Source organism: Brachionichthys hirsutus, unplaced genomic scaffold, assembly GCF_040956055.1.
Source record: "Brachionichthys hirsutus isolate HB-005 unplaced genomic scaffold, CSIRO-AGI_Bhir_v1 contig_1145, whole genome shotgun sequence".
NCBI classification, from domain to species: Eukaryota; Metazoa; Chordata; class Actinopteri; order Lophiiformes; family Brachionichthyidae; genus Brachionichthys; species Brachionichthys hirsutus.
In genome coordinates, this window is record NW_027180315.1 from 403,845 (window position 1) to 415,633 (window position 11,789).

Consider the following 11,789-nt stretch of genomic DNA (forward strand, 5'->3'; position numbering starts at 1 on the left):
CATGTTTTTCCATAAGAAAAAAACTAAAAGCAAATTAAAGACACATTAAAAACATATACCGTATGCAGATGTGTTTTCTTTTTACAAAAATGTTCCTCAACACCTTATTTTACAAAAATAAAATTTTAATGGCAATTATTCATGGATCAGGCTTCAAAGGGTTAAATCACGCATCCCAGATCTCAATGAATTAAATATTCCAGAAGAAAAATAAAGAAGAAAAAGACAAAAACAACAATTATACTGGAGTCCACATGAAGCTCTCGTTCAGAGACCAGTGGAGGGCAGTAATGCGCCGGGCGGCGTCCATGTTGCCGGAAATGAAGAGGAGGGGAAACAAAGACAAAACAACGCTGAGATCGATACAGCTACTTACTTTTGTACTCAACTTCACACCCTCATTAGCCAAAGTGTGTTTTCACTCGGAGCCGAGAGGTCAGTGATGCAGCTGTAAAAGCCAGCTACATAATTGCTAGCGAAATAGCATTAGCATCAAAGTCGTATTACGGAGCTAATGAAAACATGCACGCTGAAGGCTGCAGAACTCGCATGTCCCGAGAAGCTTTTGCCAACATCAGCCTGACGAGGAAAACAAAGTCGTCTAAACCGGACTCGTTCTTGTAATATGCTGCATCAGAAACGTTTTGAATAAAAAAAAATACAGTTCATTGTGCGATTTAATGTTGGTCACCTGCTTCACTACGAAGGAGTTTGGTCATAAGTTTTATTTTCAAGCCAGGTTATTACCGTATTTTCCGGATTATAAGTCGCGGTTTTTGTCATAGTTTGGTCGGGGGTGCGACTTATAAATCGGAGTGACTTATATATGTTTTTTTTTACAAAATCTGTGAGCGCAGAGACAGTAGCCTACACATTTCTATAACAGGTGTTACAGGGAACTCTGTGACCCGTCAGAATCTGTCGCGGTTTCTGGAGGTTCAGAGTTATCTGTCACACCTGTTATCTAAAAACACCAATTAGAAGGGCTGATTGAAAATGGCGCCGAAAAGAAAGTCATATTCTGCGGCTTACAAGCTTCAGATAGTGAAATATGGAGCCGAAAACGGCAATCGAGCAGCAGAAAGAAAGTTTGGAGTGAGCGAAAAACTTGTAAGGGACTGGCGAAAAGCGGAGGTTACGCTTACTGAAATGAAGAAAACAAAGAAAGCTAATCGCGGGCAACAAGCTAGGTGGCCACAGTTGGAGGAACGAGTTCACGCATGGGTGCTTGAACAACGTGCTTCTGGAAGAGGTTTGTCAACGGTGCAGTTGTGTCTCCGCGCCCAAGTGGTTGCCAGGGAAGTGAATATAAACGGCTTTGCGGGAGGACCTTCTTGGTGTTACCGCTTCATGCAGCGCAAACGCCTCTCTATCAGAGCAAGGACGACACTGTCCCAAAAACTGCCAGCGGACTTCCAAGCCAAGGTTGACAGTTTCCGCACGTTCATTGACAAGCATGTAAGTGATCACAACGTGACACCGGATCATATTATTAACATGGACGAGGTCCCCCTCACTTTTGACATCCCCATGGGCCGAAGTGTTGCAGAGAAAGGGCAAAAAAGTGTGAATATCGTTACAACTGGTCATGAGAGATCACACTTCACAGTGGTGCTGGCATGTTGTGGAGACGGATCAAAACTGCCACCGATGGTCATTTTCAAACGAAAAACCATGCCAAAAATCCAATCCTCCTCAGTTGAAATCGCCGTGAACGAGAAAGGGTGGATTGATCAAGAAATGATGAACTTGTGGCTTACAAAGTGTTATAATAAGCGACCGGATGGTTTCTTTAGAGCACGCAAAGCTCTGCTTGTGATGGATAGCATGAGAGCGCACATCACACCACAGTTAAAAAATAAATAAAAAATTTTCAACTCCATACCTGCCATCATCCCTGGAGGCTTAACCAAAATACTCCAGCCACTTGATATCTCCGTGAATAGGAGCTTTAAGTCACTTTTGCGTAACCTGTGGGAGCAGTGGATGACGGATGGAGAGCACAGCTTCACGGCAACCGGGAGAATGCGCCATGCAACTTTCCTGGAAGTCATTGAATGGATCGACAAAGCATGGGCTTCAGTGACAACCGCAACCATCCTGTCGGGATTCAGAAAGGCTGGAATAATTGGAACTGCAACTGACGACGAGTCTGATGTAAGCAACGTAGAAGAGGAAGCGGCGTCTTGTCTACCTGCCGAGTTGGGGGAGTTGTTCAAAAGTGACACCGAGGATGAAGATTTCCTTGGATTTTGTGATTCGGAATAAAACCTGATATTTTGGTAAACGTGTTAGCATGTTCTTTGTGCTATATGTTGTTTGGTGTTGGATTTTATCAAATAAATTTTCCCCAAAAATGCGACTTATACTCCAGTGCGACCTATATATGGTTTTTTCTTCTTAATTATGCATTTTTTGGCTGGTGCGACCTACAATCCGGAGCGACGTATAATCCAAAAAATACGGTACTTTCTTTCTTGCACATTTAAAATGGCCACCACCACTTTGTAAGATATGTGCAGTCAGTTTAAGTTTTGAGAATTATTATGCATGTGGAAAATGGAGTAAAAATGATTCCTACATCATGAGAGGTTGATTTAAGCTTCAAGTGCAATAGGCTGTCATGTTTTTCAGGGCTGAATACCTGTGACTTAAAGTGTCATGCCTTTGTGCAAACACTGATCAGTTGTCATATAAATAAACTGAAGCAAATTGCATGTTCTTCTTGAGAAATCTGAAGTTGTTTGTAAATGGATAGTTCATTAAATAAAACATATCCTCATGCCATTGTGACAAAAGGAGCATTCATTTATTGCTATTTATAGCTATGCTATGATTTGAATGGTCCGGCCCACTTGGCATCACATTAGGCTGCATGTGCCCCCTGAACTGAAATGAGTGACCCCCCTGCTCCAGACCACTCTTAATGCAACAGCTTGGCAACACATGTCATCACCTCTATCTTTCCCTGCTGTTGTGATATTATGATACTTCACTGCCTCGAATAAAGGCAAAAAACCTTGAAAAAGAATCATCTTGATGATGAAAAGCTGAAACGTTCTGCAAGGGGTGTGAATGAACTGGAGACATGTTTTCAAAGAGCTCAGTACATAGCCTTTTAGAGCTCTTTAATGTATCAAAGTTACATAGCATCCAACGACCTGCTGTGCCCAGCATTTTCTCATCAGTCTTATTTAGCACTTGGTATTCATGCAGATTTAGACGTGCAGCCAAAGCGGGAAAAACTCTGAACCGGTTATGCACTTTTATTTACATTTTATGCAACTGGACACAAAGACTTCTCTTCCACCAAGCAAGCACAATTATTTATGGCTTACTAATATAGACTGTGAGGTCTCTCCATGTGCAGCAGCATCTTGGGCTGCTGTTTTAATATGAAGTCGACATTCCACAATTAGGGATCACTGAATCCCTAGGAAAACATCTCTGCCGATGTTACAGCTTTGCATTAGCGGTGAGGTCTTACTTTCTTATTATGGATGCAAAACACTTCTGCATATAAACAGCATTCATGAAAACACAGCGGTTATGCATAATGGAGCTTAATTTACATGAATGATATCAGTCTATCCATCAGAAATCAGGACAGCTACTAGTCAACCAGCCTTCAGCTTAACCTGAAAGGTGTTCATCTGAAGGAATATCAGATGTATTTTATTTTGAAGCAGCCTTGTGGGTAACATATTTGACTGCATCTGCATGAAGATCATTTTGACATACATTATAGACTGACTTAGAAGTACTTAGAAGTATTAGGATACACCACTTTGTTGTCAAATACAGGTGTTTCATTAAGAACAGCTGTATAAATCCGGGCACCCAGCCACTCAGTCTACATTACAAACATTTGAATCATTCCAATCTGAAGAGCCCAGTGAACTCACGCATGGCACGAATAAAGGATCAGTCCACGGCATTCTGAATAATCCACTGTCAACTGCAAGTTGTATTGCTGAAAAGTGGAAGCTTTTAGGAAGAACAGCAACTCAGCCATGAAGTGGCAGCACATAAAGGGTCATTGATTGCTGAGGAGTGTAGTGCACAAAAAATGGCCAACTCTCTGCTGACTCAAAAACTGCTCTAAACATTATGTTCTAACATTAAAATCAGGATGAAGAAAAAAAGAGTGCTGGGGCATCGTGGAATGGGTTTACACAGTCACGCAGCTGCATGTAAGACATTTCCAAGCACACACTCGAGGGGGGCGGATGGAGTAAATGTCTGAAATGTTTGCCACATGTTTTACAACTGTAAGGCTTCTCATGTGTGACTGTCAGATCTCCAATCTGTCTAAAATATTTCCCACATGATAAACAACTGTAAGGCTTCTCTTCTTTGTGGGTTTGCACGTGGACTGTCAGATCTCCACTCTTTCTAAAATGTTTCCCACATTTTTTTACAACTGTAAGGCTTCTCTTCTTTGTGGGTTCTCATGTGGACTGTCAGATCTCCACTCTGTCTAAAAAGTTTCCCACATGTTTCACACCTGTGAAGCCTCTTCTGTGTGGGTTCTTATGTGGACTGTCAGATCTCCACTCTGTCTGAAAAGTTTCCCACATATTGTTCAACTGTAAGGCTTCTCATCTGTGTAGGTTCTCATGTGGACTGTCAGATATCCACTCTGTCTGAAAAGTTTCCCACATGTTTTACAACTGTAAGGCTTCTCATCTGTGTGGGTTCTCATGTGGACTGTCAGATCTTCACTCTGTCTAAAATGTTTCCCACATGTTTCACGCCTGTGAAGCTTCTCTTCTGTGTGCATTCTCATGTGGAATGTCAGATATCCAATCTGTCTAAAATGTTTCCCACATGTTTTACAACTGTAAGGCTTATCATCTGTGTGGGTCCACATGTGGACTGTCAGATATCCAATCTGTCTGAAACGTTTCCCACTAGTTTAACAACTGTAAGGCTTCTCATCTGTGTGGGTTCTCATGTTGACTGTCAGATCTCCAATCCGTCTAAAATGTTTCCCACTAGTTTAACAACTGTAAGGCTTCTCATCTGTGTGGGTTCTCATGTTGACTGTCAGATCTCCAATCCGTCTAAAATGTTTCCCACATGTTTCACACCTGTGAGGCTTCTGATCTGTGTGGGTTCTCATGTGGACTGTCAGATATCCCCTCTGTCTGAAAAGTTACCCACATGTTTTACAACTATAAGGCTTCTCATCTGTGTGGGTTCTCATGTTGACTGTCAGATTTCCACTCTGTTTAAAATGTTTCCCACATGTTTTACAACTGTAAGGCTTCTCTTCTGTGTGGGTTCTCATGTGGACTGTCAGATCTTCACTCTGTCTAAAATGTTTCCCACATGTTTCACGCCTGTGAAGCTTCTCTTCTGTGTGGGTTCTCATGTGGACTGTCAGATATCCAATCTGTCTAAAATGTTTCACATATGTTTTACAACTGTAAGGCTTCTCGTCTTTGTGGGTTCACATGTGGACTGTAAGATATCCACTCTGAAAAGTTTCCCACATGTTTTACAACTGTAAGGCTTCTCTTCTGTGTGGGTTCTCATGTGGACTGTCAGATCTTCACTCTATCTAAAATGTTTCCCACATGTTTCACGCCTGTGAAGCTTCTCTTCTGTGTGGGTTCTCATGTGGACTGTCAGATATCCAATCTGTCGAAAATGTTTCCCACATGTTTTCCAACTGTAAGGCTTATCATCTGTGTGGGTTCACATGTGGACTGTCAGATATCCAATCTGTCTGAAACGTTTCCCACTAGTTTAACAACTGTAAGGCTTCTCATCTGTGTGGGTTCTCATGTGGACTGTCAGATCTTCACTCTGTCTAAAATGTTTCCCACATGTTTTACAACTGTAAGGCTTCTCATCTGTGTGGGTTCACATGTGGACTGTAAGGTATCCACTATGTCTGAAAAGTTTCCCACATGTTTTACAACTGTAAGGCTTCTCATCTGTGTGGGTTCTCATGTTGACTGTCAGATCTCCACTCTTTCTAAAAAGTTTCCCACGTGTTTCACAACTTTAAGGCTTCTCTTCTTTGTCAGTTCTCACGTGGACTGTCAGATCTCTACTCTTTCTAAAGTGTTTCTCACATGTTTTACAACTGTAAGGCTTCTCGTCTTTGTGGGTTCTCATGTGGACTGTCAGATCTCCACTCTGTTGAAAACATTTCCCACATGTTTCACACCTGTGAGGCTTCTCTTCTTTGTGGGTTCTCATGGCGAGTCAATTAACCACTCTCTATAAAATGTTTCCCACATGTTTCACGCCTGTGAAGCTTCTCTTCTGTGTGGGTTCTCATGTGGACTGTCAGATATCCAATCTGTCTAAAATGTTTCACATATGTTTTACAACTGTAAGGCTTCTCGTCTTTGTGGGTTCACATGTGGACTGTAAGATATCCACTCTGAAACGTTTCCCACATGTTTTACAACTGTAAGGCTTCTCTTCTGTGTGGGTTCTCATGTGGACTGTCAGATCTTCACTCTATCTAAAATGTTTCCCACATGTTTCACGCCTGTGAAGCTTCTCTTCTGTGTGGGTTCTCATGTGGACTGTCAGATATCCAATCTGTCTAAAATGTTTCCCACATGTTTTCCAACTGTAAGGCTTATCATCTGTGTGGGTTCACATGTGGACTGTCAGATATCCAATCTGTCTGAAACGTTTCCCACTAGTTTAACAACTGTAAGGCTTCTCATCTGTGTGGGTTCTCATGTGGACTGTCAGATCTTCACTCTGTCTAAAATGTTTCCCACATGTTTTACAACTGTAAGGCTTCTCATCTGTGTGGGTTCACATGTGGACTGTAAGGTATCCACTATGTCTGAAAAGTTTCCCACATGTTTTACAACTGTAAGGCTTCTCATCTGTGTGGGTTCTCATGTTGACTGTCAGATCTCCACTCTTTCTAAAAAGTTTCCCACGTGTTTCACAACTTTAAGGCTTCTCTTCTTTGTCAGTTCTCACGTGGACTGTCAGATCTTCACTCTGTCTAAAATGTTTCCCACATGTTTTACAACTGTAAGGCTTCTCTTCTTTGTGGGTTCTCATGTGGCCTGTCAGATCTCCACTCTGTCGAAAAGGTTTCCCACATGTTTCACACCTGTGAGGCTTCTCTTCTTTGTGGGTTCTCATGTGGCGAGTCAATTAACCACTCTCTAAAATGTTTCCCACATGTTTACAACTGTAAGGCTTCTCTTCTTTGTGGGTTCGCACGTGGACTGTCAGATCTCCACTCTTTCTAAAATGTTTCCCACATTTTTTTTACAACTGTAAGGCTTCTCTTCTTTGTGGGTTCTCATGTGGACTGTCAGATCTCCACTCTGTCTAAAAAGTTTAACACATGTTTCACACCTGTAAAGCCTCGTCTGTGTGGGATCTCATGTGGACTGTCAGATCTCCACTCTGTCTAAAATGTTTCCCACATGTTTTACAACTGTAAGGCTTCTCTTCTTTGTGGGTTCTCATGTGGCGAGTCAATTAACCACTCTCTCTAAAGTGTTTCCCACATGTTTTCCAACTGTAAGGCTTATCATCTGTGTGGGTTCACATGTGGACTGTCAGATATCCAATCTGTCTGAAACGTTTCCCACTAGTTTAACAACTGTAAGGCTTCTCATCTGTGTGGGTTCTCATGTGGACTGTCAGATCTTCACTCTGTCTAAAATGTTTCCCACATGTTTTACAACTGTAAGGCTTCTCATCTGTGTGGGTTCACATGTGGACTGTAAGGTATCCACTATGTCTGAAAAGTTTCCCACATGTTTTACAACTGTAAGGCTTCTCATCTGTGTGGGTTCTCATGTTGACTGTCAGATCTCCACTCTTTCTAAAAAGTTTCCCACGTGTTTCACAACTTTAAGGCTTCTCTTCTTTGTCAGTTCTCACGTGGACTGTCAGATCTCTACTCTTTCTAAAGTGTTTCCCACATGTTTCACACCTGTAAAGCCTCTTCTGTGTGGGATCTCATGTGGACTGTCAGATCTCCACTCTGTTGAAAACATTTCCCACATGTTTCACACCTGTGAGGCTTCTCTTCTTTGTGGGTTCTCATGGCGAGTCAATTAACCACTCTCTATAAAATGTTTCCCACATGTTTACAACTGTAAGGCTTCTCTTCTTTGTGGGTTCGCACATGGACTGTCGGATCTGCACTCTTTCTAAAATGTTTCCCACATTTCTTTACAACTGTAAGGCTTCTCTTCTTTGTGGGTTCTCATGTGGACTGTCAGATCTCCACTCTGTTTAAAAAGTTTCCCACATGTTTCACATCTGTGAAGCCTCTTCTGTGTGGGTTCTCATGTGGACTGTCAGATCTCCACTCTGTCTGAAAAGTTTCCCACATATTGTTCAACTGTAAGGCTTCTCATCTGTGTAGGTTCTCATGTGGACTGTCAGATCTTCACTCTGTCTAAAATGTTTCCCACATGCTTTACAACTGTAAGGCTTCTCATCTGTGTGGGTTCACATGTGGACTGTAAGATATCCACTCTGTCTGAAAAGTTTCCCACATGTTTTACAACTGTAAGGCTTCTCATCTGTGTGGGTTCTCATGTTGACTGTCAGATCTCCAATCTGTCTAAAAGGTTTCCCACATGTTTTACACCTGTTAGGCTTCTCTTCTTTGTGGGTTCTCATGTGCATTGTCAGATCTCCACTCTTTCTAAAAAGTTTCCCACGTGTTTCACAACTGTAAGGCTTCTCTTCTTTGTCGGTTCTCACGTGGACTGTCAGATCTCCACTCTTTCTAAAGTGTTTCCCACATGTTTTACAACTGTAAGGCTTCTCATCTGTGTGGGTTCTCATGTTGACTGTCAGATCTCCACTCTGTTTAAAATGTTCCCCACATGATTTACAACTGTAAGGCTTCTCTTCTTTGTGGGTTCTCATGTGGCCTGTCAGATCTCCACTCTGTCGAAAAGGTTTCCCACATGTTTCACACCTGTGAGGCTTCTCTTCTTTGTGGGTTCTCATGTGGCGAGTCAATTAACCACTCTCTCTAAAAGGTTTCCCACATGTTTACAACTGTAAGGCTTCTCTTCTTTGTGGGTTCGCACGTGGACTGTCAGATCTCCACTCTTTCTAAAATGTTTCCCACATTTTTTTTACAACTGTAAGGCTTCTCTTCTTTGTGGGTTCTCATGTGGACTGTCAGATCTCCACTCTGTCTAAAAAGTTTAACACATGTTTCACACCTGTAAAGCCTCGTCTGTGTGGGATCTCATGTGGACTGTCAGATCTCCACTCTGTCTAAAATGTTTCCCACATGTTTTACAACTGTAAGGCTTCTCTTCTTTGTGGGTTCTCATGTGGCGAGTCAATTAACCACTCTCTCTAAAGTGTTTCCCACATGTTTTCCAACTGTAAGGCTTATCATCTGTGTGGGTTCACATGTGGACTGTCAGATATCCAATCTGTCTGAAACGTTTCCCACTAGTTTAACAACTGTAAGGCTTCTCATCTGTGTGGGTTCTCATGTGGACTGTCAGATCTTCACTCTATCTAAAATGTTTCCCACATGTTTCACGCCTGTGAAGCTTCTCTTCTGTGTGGGTTCTCATGTGGACTGTCAGATATCCAATCTGTCTAAAATGTTTCCCACATGTTTTCCAACTGTAAGGCTTATCATCTGTGTGGGTTCACATGTGGACTGTCAGATATCCAATCTGTCTGAAACGTTTCCCACTAGTTTAACAACTGTAAGGCTTCTCATCTGTGTGGGTTCTCATGTGGACTGTCAGATCTTCACTCTGTCTAAAATGTTTCCCACATGTTTTACAACTGTAAGGCTTCTCATCTGTGTGGGTTCACATGTGGACTGTAAGGTATCCACTATGTCTGAAAAGTTTCCCACATGTTTTACAACTGTAAGGCTTCTCATCTGTGTGGGTTCTCATGTTGACTGTCAGATCTCCACTCTTTCTAAAAAGTTTCCCACGTGTTTCACAACTTTAAGGCTTCTCTTCTTTGTCAGTTCTCACGTGGACTGTCAGATCTCTACTCTTTCTAAAGTGTTTCTCACATGTTTTACAACTGTAAGGCTTCTCATCTTTGTGGGTTCTCATGTGGACTGTCAGATCTCCAATCTGTCTAAAAGGTTTCCCATGTGTTTCACACCTGTGAGGCTTCTCTTCTTTGTGGGTTCTCATGTGCACTGTCAGATCTCCACTCTTTCTAAAATGTTTTCCACGTGTTTCACAACTGTAAGGCTTCTCTTCTTTGTCGGTTCTCATGTTGACTGTCAGATCTCCACTCTGTCGAAAAGGTTTCCCACTTGTTTCACACCTGTGAGGCTTCTCTTCTTTGTGGGTTCTTATGTGGCGAGTGAATTAACCACTCCCTCTAAAATGTTTCCCACATGTTTACAACTGTAAGGCTTCTCTTCTTTGTGGGTTTGCACGTGGACTGTCAGATCTCCACTCTTTCTAAAATGTTTCCCACATTTTTTTTACAACTGTAAGGCTTCTCTTCTTTGTGGGTTCTCATGTGGACTGTCAGATCTCCACTCTGTCTAAAAAGTTTCCCACATGTTTCACACCTGTGAAGCCTCTTCTGTGTGGGTTCTTATGTGGACTGTCAGATCTCCACTCTGTCTGAAAAGTTTCCCACATATTGTTCAACTGTAAGGCTTCTCATCTGTGTAGGTTCTCATGTGGACTGTCAGATATCCACTCTGTCTGAAAAGTTTCCCACATGTTTTACAACTGTAAGGCTTCTCATCTGTGTGGGTTCTCATGTGGACTGTCAGATCTTCACTCTGTCTAAAATGTTTCCCACATGTTTCACGCCTGTGAAGCTTCTCTTCTGTGTGCATTCTCATGTGGAATGTCAGATATCCAATCTGTCTAAAATGTTTCCCACATGTTTTACAACTGTAAGGCTTATCATCTGTGTGGGTCCACATGTGGACTGTCAGATATCCAATCTGTCTGAAACGTTTCCCACTAGTTTAACAACTGTAAGGCTTCTCATCTGTGTGGGTTCTCATGTTGACTGTCAGATCTCCAATCCGTCTAAAATGTTTCCCACTAGTTTAACAACTGTAAGGCTTCTCATCTGTGTGGGTTCTCATGTTGACTGTCAGATCTCCAATCCGTCTAAAATGTTTCCCACATGTTTCACACCTGTGAGGCTTCTGATCTGTGTGGGTTCTCATGTGGACTGTCAGATATCCCCTCTGTCTGAAAAGTTACCCACATGTTTTACAACTATAAGGCTTCTCATCTGTGTGGGTTCTCATGTTGACTGTCAGATTTCCACTCTGTTTAAAATGTTTCCCACATGTTTTACAACTGTAAGGCTTCTCATCTGTGTGGGTTCTCATGTTGACTGTCAGATCTCCAATCTGTCTAAAAGGTTTCCCATGTGTTTCACACCTGTGAGGCTTCTCTTCTTTGTGGGTTCTCATGTGCACTGTCAGATCTCCACTCTTTCTAAAAAGTTTTCCACGTGTTTCACAACTGTAAGGCTTCTCTTCTTTGTCGGTTCTCATGTTGACTGTCAGATCTCCACTCTGTCTAAAAAGTTTCCCACATGTTTCACACCTGTGAAGCCTCTTCTGTGTGGGTTCTCATGTGGACTGTCAGATCTTCACTCTGTCTAAAATGTTTCCCACATGTTTCACGCCTGTGAAGCTTCTCTTCTGTGTGGGTTCTCATGTGGACTGTCAGATATCCAATCTGTCTAAAATGTTTCACATATGTTTTACAACTGTAAGGCTTCTCGTCTTTGTGGGTTCACATGTGGACTGTAAGATATCCACTCTGAAAAGTTTCCCACATGTTTTACAACTG